This window comes from Solanum tuberosum, unplaced genomic scaffold (assembly GCF_000226075.1).
Source record: "Solanum tuberosum cultivar DM 1-3 516 R44 unplaced genomic scaffold, SolTub_3.0 scf00651, whole genome shotgun sequence".
NCBI lineage: Eukaryota > Viridiplantae > Streptophyta > Magnoliopsida > Solanales > Solanaceae > Solanum > Solanum tuberosum.
The window spans coordinates 162,174-174,198 of NW_006239589.1; the positions used below are offsets into that span (position 1 = coordinate 162,174).

At 34.2% G+C, this 12,025-nt stretch overlaps 1 long non-coding RNA gene and 1 pseudogene across 1 annotated transcript; one reads left to right on the forward strand and one right to left on the reverse strand.

The window, feature by feature from the left end:
- The window catches only part of LOC102585704 (putative late blight resistance protein homolog R1B-16), a 7,828-nt pseudogene extending 1,258 nt beyond the window's left edge, over nt 1-6,570 (forward strand).
- A 164-nt stretch (nt 6,571-6,734) lies between these two features.
- LOC107058852 (uncharacterized) lies at nt 6,735-8,025 on the reverse strand. The gene is made up of 3 exons (XR_001472376.1): nt 7,635-8,025; nt 7,437-7,525; nt 6,735-7,155 (listed from the first exon to the last, which is right to left on the reverse strand). It is a non-coding gene; the product is annotated as an uncharacterized lncRNA (long non-coding RNA).
- Nucleotides 8,026-12,025: the final 4,000 nt, after the last annotated feature.

Consider the following 12,025-nt stretch of genomic DNA (forward strand, 5'->3'; position numbering starts at 1 on the left):
CCACCAAATAACCCCCCCCCCCCCCCCACCCCCCCATGAGCCAATTTTAAAAGTTAAATTAAGCCTAAGTATTAGTTGATCATCTTACTAAAATTAGTTGTCCCTTATTAGATGTTCAACTTACTAAATCAAAAAAGCATTAATTAAAATTTTCTTATATTACCCTTTCAATTAATTTTTTAAAGTATTCACATTCGCTTATAAAATATCAAGAAATTTTTTAAGGGATAAATTGGTAAAATTATTTTTATTTATAATTTCTTAATATGCATGCGAAAGATAATTTTATTAAAGTAAAGACTAGACTTCTTTTGTACCAATATAACAAGTCGCCTCATAGGTCATATTCATAATTACAGTTTAGAAGGTAAAAAAAAAATTTAAAAGGCATCTCGGCGAAAGAGGACTGAGAACCATAAGGTGAGCGCCGAAATGCTAGCACAAATTGCATAACAAGGGGGTGTGGGGACAACCAGGCCACCACTTTATTTGAAATATGAGCCGCTAAAATCTATCCCCTTTTGAATGTATTTACCCCTATGAACCTGATGCATACAAAACTTCAAAAGTAATATACGTTCTATTTTAGTTGATCATTTTTTACACACATATTAATAAATAATAAATAGAAAGATAATTTTATTAATTCACCCAAAAACAATTCGTAGAATTTTTTACAAATAAATGTGAACACTTTCAAAAAGAATAAATTACAAGGGTAATATAGGAAAAATTTTATTAATGTTTTCTTGATTTAGTAAGGTGGAGTGATGAACAACTAATATGAGACAACTATTTTTAGTAAGATGGTCAACTAATATGGGACAAAGGGAATAATACATAAATTCATGTTTCTTTTAATTTGACTTCAATTAATTTTTATGTCTTTTAACTTTGACTGTACATACACAATAATATATCTTTTTTTTCACTTGTAAGTTTGCGCTTGGACATGTAATATGAAGTCATGATTTTAAATTCCAAATCCCCACACCCCCCCCCCCCCCCCCCCACAAAAAAAAAAAAAAAAACATAATTTGGAATTTCAAATTATGATATCAAATTTTGTAAAATAGAAAACTTGATCCATAAATTTATATTTTGTAAAAAAAAAAAAAAAAGACTCATGCTCAACGTGAATAGATTGTTCGTTGGATTATATTAAGGAATAACTAGTTGATTATTTAGTGGATCATTATAAGATTAATTGCATTTGAAAGTTATTTGTAATCACAAATATTTATTCAAGGAGATATGTGATTCATCAATGCGGTGCTTTAAGATATTTCCATATCTTGTTTATGAATAATGATTTGCTCATTTGATAAGATTGCATACGAATTGGAGAAATTTTAATAATTTTCACACATGTGGCTTTTCATGTTTATGAGAAAAAAATATAAGTTAAGAAATTTCAATTGCATATCAAACAAAATTTCATCTTCATATTAATATAATTTCATATCACCTGTCCAAATTAAACATGCCCCAAATTAATAATTTTTTACTTTATTGTACTTTATTCAATTTAAAAAATAATTCATCCGACCACTTTTTAATAACATGATATCTGATTTTAAGCCAAAAAATAGAAAACATTACATTCAACTCATTTTACCAATAAATGTCCGAACCCAATATCTAATTGTAAAATCCCTTTATATGCTAAACAAATATTAAAAAGATACACAATTTTAAGTATAAAACTAACAGACCGGATATAATTTAAGGAGATTTTAGTTTATTTTCCTAAAGAAAAAGACGAGTAGTATAGCTTTATTATCGACAATTATTACTCTCTTTGTTACCCCCATAATGTTTATTTTTTCTCTTGATGAAACCTCCATTCAATATTAATTATACTCTCTGTTTCTCCTTTTTATTATTGGATCAGAATTACTTCATGAATTACTTTTTTCCTATAGATAGAGAGTTGATTTCTCAAATGGTCCGCTCAAAAGGCATAGTTAAGTGATTTTATGAGATAATAACTATTAGTTAAGTGACTATATGAAAATGCTATATATATATATATGCTCCATTTGTTAGAAGAAATGGTACATAAGATGTATAATCTTTCACAAGCATTTAACATAGCAAACACTAGATGAATTAAAATGTTTCTCTTAATCAATCTAATTCCAAGAGTTGATGAACTTGCAGGAATTTTTCTACAAAAGTGGTTCAAAATGAAGTGGAAATTAGGTACTGTTTCACCGAAAATGGTTCAAAATGAAATTAAAGAAATGTTAGATCACCTAAGATGGATCAAGAGTAGAGGTAATCTGAGTAGGAACAAGATTAAGAGAATTGAGAAACTTGAAGTGGTGCTAAGAGTTTTTAGAACCTTTATAGAGTATCATCATGTTGATCTTTTGCATGTTTCCTTGGTGGAACTCACAAAGAAGGCCAAATCGACAGTGGAAATGCTTCAACGGGTATTGGATGGGATTCCAGATGAATGCAAAACTAACCTTAATCTGGGAAGGTTAGAATCACATTTGTTGAAATTTTTTCAAGGTAATACCAGTTTAAGTGACAATAACAAGTTGAATGATTTTGATCTGTCGAAATATATGGATTGTCTTGGAAAAAATCTAAATGATGTACTGGTGATGGTACTGGAAGGGGTTAGGTTTTCCCCTCCTGAAGAAAACCTTGAAATACACAAATTTATAAAGCAACTAGAAATTGTTCAAAAGAAACTTAAATTTTTGATATACTTATATGCCACAGAGATAAAGGGTTACGTCAACCATGAGAAGCTAGAATGTTTGGAGACTCGAATGCATTTCATGGCTAACAATGTGGGACAACTTTGTCTTGCTATTTCAGGTTGCGTTGTTTCTAATTTTGTAGATGATATCTTGAATAAACCTCCTTATTTATTATTCTTGATTGTGTTAGTAGAGCTGGAAATGAAGAAGATTTTTCGCTCCGATCTAAAGGCTTCAAAGTTTACTCATTCAAGAACTTTCAAGGACAGGAAATTACCAAAAGGATTTTCTCATCATCTCCATAGTCTGTTGATGTATCTCAGAAACAAAACGGTCGAGAACTTTCCTAATTATAGCACTGCTCAAAATATTTGTGTAGCAATAATAGAGTTCTTGGTTGTTTTCCTTGAAGCTGATGTGTCAAATCATGTTATTAATGGTAACTGGTTGAATGAGGCTATGGAAAAGGTTGGAGCTATAGCGGGTGATGTTCTATATGCAATTCAAAAGGTTCTTCCTAGATCTATAAACAAAGATGACACCAGCAAAATGAGTCTTTTCTCCATACATGTATTAAAGAAAACTAAAGATCTGAAGACACAAGTGGAGACGTACTATAAATCCTTAAAATTCACTCCATCTCAGTTCCCCACTGTTGGTGGATGGAGCTTTCTGGATTCTCTTATACAGAAACTGAATGAGATGTCAGAATCTAAATCTGGTTTAGATTTCCTGATGAAACCTCTTTTGGGGAATTTGGAGAAAGAGCTATCAGCTCTAACATCCATTTTAGAGAAGGATCTGTCATCTTTATCATCCATTTTCAGAAATTTCGCCAAGGTACACCATGGGAATGAAATTCTTCAAGATCTTCACAGGCGTACTATCAAATTGGCATATGAAGCTGAAGTTGCCATTGACTCTATTCTTGCTCAGTATAATGTTTTTTGGCATATTTTTTGCTCACTTCCTACAATCTTAAAAGAGATCAAGCAAATTAATGTGCAGGTGACTGAGATGTGTTCAACAGACGTTGCTCTTAAGCCTTGCTATGTGGTAGCACAATATAAACACCTGCCAACTCGACATAGCAATCCCATGACTGATGAGGAGATAGTGGGTTTTGGGAATGATACAGAAAAAATGATTCAGTATCTGATAAGAGGTACAAATGAGCTAGACGTCATCCCAATTGTAGGCATGGGGGGACAAGGCAAAACGACAATTGCTAGAAAGCTGTACAATAGTTACAACATTGTTTCTCATTTTGATGTTCGAGCATGGTGCATCATTTCCCAAACATATAACCGGAGAGATCTATTACAAGATATTTGTAGTCAAGTTACCGGCTCCAAGGACAAGGGGGATAAGGATGACATCCTTGCTGATGAGTTGAGGAAAATCTTAATGGGCAAGAGATATCTCATTGTATTGGATGATATGTGGGATTGTATGGCATGGGATGACTTAAGTCTTTGTTTTCCAGATGTTAGAAATAGAAGCAGAATAGTAGTAACAACTCGACTTAAGAAAGTGAGTGAGCAAGTCAAGTACCATACTGATCCTTATTCTCTTCCATTCCTCACAAAAGAAGAGAGTTGCAAATTGTTGCAGAAAAAGTGTTTCAAAAGGAAGATTGCCCGCCTGAACTACAAGATGTGAGTCAAGCAATTGCACAAAAATGCAAAGGACTGCCTCTAGTGGTTGTCTTGGTAGCTGGAATAATCAAAAAAAGGAAAATGGAAGAATCTTGGTGGAATGAGGTGAAAGATGCTTTATTTGACTATCTTGATCATGAGTCGGAAGAATATAGTCGGGTGACTATGCAGTTGAGTTTTGATAACTTACCCGATTGTTTAAAGCCTTGCCTTCTTTATATGGGGATGTTTTTGGACGACGCAAGAATTCCAGCATCTAAATTGATAAGTTTATGGATTGCTGAAGGATTCGTGGAGAACACTGAATCTGCTGAAGAGTACTTGATGGATCTCATTAGCAGTAACGTGGTTATGGTTTCGAAGAAAGAATATAACGGTAAGATCAAATATTGTCAGGTTCATGATGTAGTGCTTCACTTTTGCTTGGAGAAGAGTAGAGAAGAAAAGTTTATGCTGGCTGTGAAGGGAAATCGTAGCCAATTTCAACCTTGTGATTGGAAGGAACTTCGAGTGAGCTTCAACCAAACACGGAATCCAAAACACAGAAACCTTGTGATTGGAAGGATAGTCCCAGAGCATTTCAACTTTGCATCTCTGAGATCCAAAACATGGAAACCTTGTGATTGGAAGGAATGCCGAGTGAGCTTCAACCAAACACCGAATCCAAAACACGGAAACCTTGTGATTGGAAGGAAAGTCAAGGAGCATTCCAAGTTTGCATCTCTGGGATCCAAAACACGGAAACCTTTCCATCAACAGTTGAGGTCACTGATAACGAACGGAGAATATTTTGATGGGATTCCCCTCTGTCAGATTCATAAATTGGGACTTCTTAAGGTCTTGGATTTGAGTTCCCATAGAGTGAATTCTTTGTCATTAGCTAGTTTCAAACCACTAAATCACCTGAAGTACCTTGCAGTTTCGGCATATAGATTCTATTTTCATCCAGAATCACATCTGCCCCATCTTGAAACTTTAATCGTGAAGCGTAGTGCTACGGTACTATTACCAGCATCTTTTTGGGAAATGGAAAAATTAAGGTATGTTGAGATCGGATATGCTGAATTTGATAAGCAAGGGGTCAGTGAAGGAAACTCTAAATTGGAAAATTTGAGGATATTAAAGAATATTTTTAGATTTCCAATTAATAGTGTGGATGTGTTATCAAGGAGGTGCCCTAATCTCCAACAACTTCACATCGGCTTTGGGGACGATAATTATTCTGCAGAGTCTTTTTGTCTCACATTGAAGAATCTTAGCCAGCTTCAAAAACTTCGCCTTACCTCTAAGTGGCGCCGCACTGTATCTGGGTTACAATTGCCTTCAAATTTAAAGATGTTGGTACTAAGTGGGACTGATATAGGAAACCTTATTGCGGGACTACAAAGCCTGGAGTATCTCCAATTACAAGATGTGTATTTTCCTCCTTCAGAAGAGTGGTGCCTTGGAGATATCACGTTCCCTAAACTTAAGGTCTTGAAACTGGCGGCGTCACATATTTTGAGGTGGGATATCTCAGAGGAATCTTTTCCCCTGCTTGAAACACTTGTTATAAGAGGGTGTAAGAATCTCGAGGAGATCCCCCTTAGCTTTGCAGATATTCCAACACTGAAACAGATTAAGTTGATTCGCTGCAATAAATTTCTGGAGGATTCAGCTGAGAGGATTAAGAAAGATGTTGAAGAGAATGAAGGAAACGACCGTATTGACCTCATTATCAAAGTAAGTAGAAACAAACTCGCATGTTCTGTTTTTGAGTATCTACCTGCATCTAACTTGACACCTATATGTATAATACAGTATTATTAGGGTCAGTTGGCAGCTGTGAATCAATTATGTGCCTTTAATCACAACAATGGTAAATATTGTTTCTATTTTTTTCTTGTTCCTCCTTCTAATTTAATGTTTGCTTTCGCTTAATTGCTTCATGTTGATCTCAAACTAATGAGGATGTATTTCAATTTGATAATTGCAGCAAAAGTACAGCCAATTGTTGCAGCCATGCTCATGCTCAAGTATATTGTGCGCCTAGTGCCGACATCCCTGTCCTTTTTCTGTATGTTTTAGATGATCTTTCACTGTGATTTCTTGTTGCCTTTATAAACATCATGCCTTTGTTATGCAGCTTTATTATTTTACAACCTGTCAAAACATTGCTTCTTGTTTGTTTTTGTAATATAGTAGTTGTTTCCTTTCATCTTACTCCTATACAAGGTGAATTGAAAGATGAGTATTCCTGAATAAAAGCTGTTTTGATAGCTTAGTACTAAATAGTTTAGGAGCAATCCATAACATACGTCTCACTTCATAAATAAGTATTGAGTACATGTACAAACGCTATCTATGTTGTTTGGACTCTTCAAACTGTCTTCCGAGTGTATATTGGATTTTCCATTTTACATTTTTGGAGAATCCGACATGGGCGCAATAATATCTTTGGAGAGTTTGAGCATCATAAGAAGCCAAACAGATAACACTTGTCAAACCCCTATTCAGCTTTCTAGGGAGGACAATGGCAGAGTCTCCCAAGTTGACGACATGTATACATGTCTCTCACCTTTGACAACTTCACCAGAGGTACACGATTCGAGTTCTTTCTTGTCTTCCGTTGTCAATTTTACAGATAAGGCTCCTATCTTTTTGTTGATGTTTTCAATCTTCGTAGTGCCTTGTATAGGGCATACATCATCTCCTTGATGAAGAACCCATGCCAATGCTAATTGATTTTCTCAAATACTTGCTTTATGCTCAAAATTCTCTGGCTTGAACCTAGGGAAATTCTACAAAGCAAATCAGCAAAATAATAAATCAATGTTGCAGTCGAAATAGAAAGAGTCATTGATGAAACCATTACATAGTAGAATTTCTAGATTTCAAGAAGACTTAAGATAAGGACATCCAGTTGATGCTCTCTGTAAAACATCAATGCACAAAGAAATAACAGGATACTAAATTCAAATGCAACTACAAACATCCAGTTGATACTCACTGCAAATTCGTATAAATGTCTATTAAACAGGAAACACAAAAACAGTCACAGTTTTGATTTATGTGGTCTAACCTTGCAAAAGTCACCATCAGGCAAGATTTCAATCAACTTTGCCTCTGCTGAGATGAATCCTCGTCCGAGAGGACAATAGGGGACAATCCCTATGCCAAGGTCAAAAAAATCAAAAACTGCTAATCTTGAACTCAAATCTAAAATAAAAAATGTAGAAAGGAAAATACTTCTAATTATTTAGATACAAAAATTCCGTACTTTCTTTTAACAAACACAGTGTCCCAGCTAGCTTGCACGAATCTCAACCATTCCAAGGGGTACCTGCAATCTCCCACTGGCTACCTGCACAGGTACCCGCAACTCTATCCACCAAAACTTAGATAGCTAGGAAGACATCACCTAATTTATGCATTTACTACCATTTGAACCTGAAACCTCATGGTTCTCGACCCCTATCATCCACAACTAGCCAAATACATATCACTCGTCAAACCCCTACTCAGCTTTCCAGAAGGACAATGGTGACGCGCATCTCTGAATTTATCCAACAAAATAAGATTTACCAGTGTCAATTATAAGACTCTAAATAAGTAGAACTGATTTATTTGCAGTAAGAACGACAATGTGATTAATAAACGACAATGTGAAAGTTCAGGTAGTCAATTAATTAGTTTTCTCTGTAGCCAACTGTCCTCTCCTTCCACACACTTTGATTAATCATTAATAATAGATACTAACCTTCGAATTAATTAGTTGTCTCTCTGTAGTATATCATAAGCCATGTTATTTCATTAAATAATGCAGCCATTGACTTTGAAAGCCAATGGGAATGCATATTAACCTGTCTAAAAATTAATATGATAAACCCAAAAATTATTCATTAAATAATACAACCATTGACTTTTTTGTAGGATTTAGATCCAGTCCTTTGGCTAAACCATAATTATACATCCACTAATCTTGTTAGAGTATATGACACAAACATTTCCTCATTGTTCCAAGTTAATTATGCTCATATTAATCTTTTCTTGTTAGCTTAATCCTACTCCAATCTTTATCAGGTATTTTTCAATAAACATTTTTCTAATCTCCCTATGAATTTTTATCCTTTCTTATATATAAGTTATCAACAACTCTTTTTCTATGATTGGATCAGAACTTGGAGATACAAAAAGGCAAACGAAGATCGATCGATCGACTACTCGTCACACTTGAAATTTGTAAGATATATTGAATGTTAACTTTCTATTGCTCTCCAAAATCTCGAACTTCTTAAATTGATACAACAACTGAGTTATTAATCCATTTTACCAATAAACTTCATGGTTCCAAAACTACAAATATTGTGAATATGGTTTTGATGTATATTAATGTAGACATTTATGATTATCTTGTATGAAACAATATGGCACTTCAAAACACTTGTGTCTTTATTCCTTATATGGTTTAGATAATTAAAAAATGATATCACACATAATAATTAGTTTTTGCTCCGTTGAACCAGTTAAAGAAGTGTTTTATATTTGTTTTCCTCTTTAAATTTCTATTTTAAAAAAAAAGTGATCAACAGCAGATGGCTGGTTATATGTTTTATAGATACAAATTGGGGGTAGGGATTTGAACTTAAGGTGAAAATTATGATATCCAACCAATTGAGCGACTAATCGTGCTATCCTTCCCCACACACATTTTTTTATTAATCATTGGGTATGCATTAGTTGTTTCTCTGTACAAGTAATTAATAGGGAAAAATTAGCTAAAATATGTCATCCAACTTGGAGAAAAAACAAACCTCATTTATGTCGTCCATTAATAGTTGGGTTCAATCATGCCTTTGTCATTACATAAATGACCCATTATGCCATTATTTTTTAATATTCAGATTTTGTGGTTTTGCAACACCATTTTTCCATATGGCCTCTTATTAGAGGTCCACGTCACCAAAATTAAACTGGTCAAAAAAAAATTCAAATATGTCATGGAACTGTGACAAACGGTTCTATGTCATTCGTTAATAGTTGGATCCAACCATATCACAGCCATTAAATTTGAAATTAAAATCCAACCCATTAATACCAGACCCGACCCACCCTAACCCATTTCCCTTTTATTTCTCCTACAAACGCTTGGATCCAAAATTTCTCCCATTTTAATGATGAATTTATATGTCAGTTTCTTGTCAATTGATCAATTTAAGGGTCTGGGGAGAAATAAAAAGAGAAATAGGTTAGGGTGGGTCGAGTGTTAATTTATGGACCAGGTTTTAATTTCAAATTTAATTAAACTAGGTTGGTTTATTTTGGCACGTGGACCTCTAATAAGAGGCCACGTGAAAAAAATAATTTTGCGAAATGATCAAACCTGACCATTTAAAAGTAGCATGAATGGGTTCCTTCTGCAACGACAATGGAATAGTTGAGCCCAATTATTAACAGATTGCATAAATAGACCTTTTTTCAAAGTTTGATGGTGCATTTAAACTTTTTTTATTAGTTTAATTTTGGTGATGTTGACCTCTAATAAGAGACCACGTGGAAAGAACGATTTTGCTAACCATCAAACCAGCTGCCTGTTAAAAAATAATGGCACGAATGGACCGTTCATGTAAAGCAGTGGCATGATTGAGCGCAACTATTAAAGGGAGGCATAAAAAAGTATTTTCCCAAAGTTTGATGGCAAATTTTAACTTCTTTCTTAGCTAATTATTGCAGCCATGCTCAAGCTGAACTATATTGTGCAGCTAGAGACGAAATACCCCTCCATTCTCTGTATTATAGAAATATAAATCAGATGGTCTTTCACTTTGATTTCTCCTTGTAAAATCATGCCTTTGTTATGCAGCTTTATTATTTTACAACCTGTCAATACATTGCTTCTTGTTTGTTTTGTGTAATATTCTAGTTGTTTTCCTTCATCTTACTCCTGTGAAATTCGAAAGCTGGTTGAATAAAAGTATACCAAAGCTATATATGTTGTTCAGACTCTTCAAAAATGTTGCCAAATGTATATTGGATTTTCCATAGTGCATGTTTTGAGGATCCGATACGTGTGCAACAATAGTCAAATAAGAAGCCAAATAGATATCACCTGTCAAACCCCTAATTCAGCTTTCTAGGGAGGACAATGGCGGAGTCTCTGAATTTATCCAAGTTGACGACATGTATACATGTCTCTCACCTTTGACAACATCACCAGAGGTATACGATTCGAGTTATTTCATGTCTTCCACCGTCAATTTTACAGATAAGGCTCCTATGTTTTCGCTGAAGTTTTCAATCTTCGTAGTGCCTACTGCCTGCCTGGTATAGGGCATACATCATCTCCTTGATGAAGAACCCATGCCAATGCTAATTGTGAAGGAGTGCATCCTTTCCTTGCAGCCATTAGATTGATTTTCTCAAATACTTGCTCAAAAATTCTCTGGCTTGAACCTAGGGAAATTCTACAAAGCAAACCAGCAAAATAATAAATTAATGTTGCAATTCAAATACAAAGATTCATTGACGCAACCATTAAACTAGCTATATATTTCACGGAGAGAAAAGGCTGTGCCAAAATGTTTATCTTGATAGATTGTGCGATAAATCAGTCACCTGATGCAACTCAAGAAATGTTAAACGAAAGGGCGAGTTGGAAGTTTAGGAGAATTTTTCCTGAACCTGGAATAATAACTGCAATTATAACTATTCCTCAATCACAAATAAGTTGGAATTGACTATATGAAATTTTGACTTCTCCACTTAAGTTCAACTCACGTCATCATCATACCAGATAAAATAAAAGAAAAAAATAAGTTAAATATATAAAACAATATTAGTTGTTCTTAAAAAGGACTAAATCCTACTCTTCACGGCTAGAGTTTACCTATATATGGTTCTTTCTATTCTATTGTGCCACATGTTTTGCTAAGTATGCATTATCCTTAGAAATTTGTAAGTATTTCAAGATGCTATCTCGTCCCCTTTTCAGCACCTCCACTCGCCATAGTTTCACACCTACAAACCGGTGCATCTGTAGGTCAACACAAGACAGGTCAAAACATCTCAAGCATACTTCTCTTAGTTCGTTCTCAATGCTACTTGCTCTTCTAGCGAATACAGATCATTTTTAATTTTATTTAATACTAGTAAAATTACCCGCGCTTCGCGCGGGAATTTAATATCACGGAATATATAAAATAATACTTAAAACCTGTCAGTCACTAAAACTAAAACACTATATTATCTTACATAAAAGATTAATAATGTAAAGGAAAATGAAAATTATTACATCTTATCATTTATCCTTAATAACATAAACATAAATTAATTATTGTAAAAATACATATCAGGATTTGTAACATAAGCAATGGTGTCACTGAGCCACTCAACATGAGTAAAGTACACAAATATTTAATTGTGAAGAAGGAGGAGGAGGAGGAGAGAAGAGGAGGAAGAAGAGGAAGAAGAAGAGGGTCAAAATTTTTGTTGTTTTAAAATGAGAGGAAATCCTTCTATTTATAGACAATAAATGGTAGTGTGAACAAACATTTGTTGTGCCTTATCCGAAAGGTTACAACTATTTGAAAAAGTTGCAACCCTTCAGAAAGGTCACAACCTTTCATAAAAGTCGCAACTTTTCATAAAAGTCAAAACTTTTCATAAAAGTCG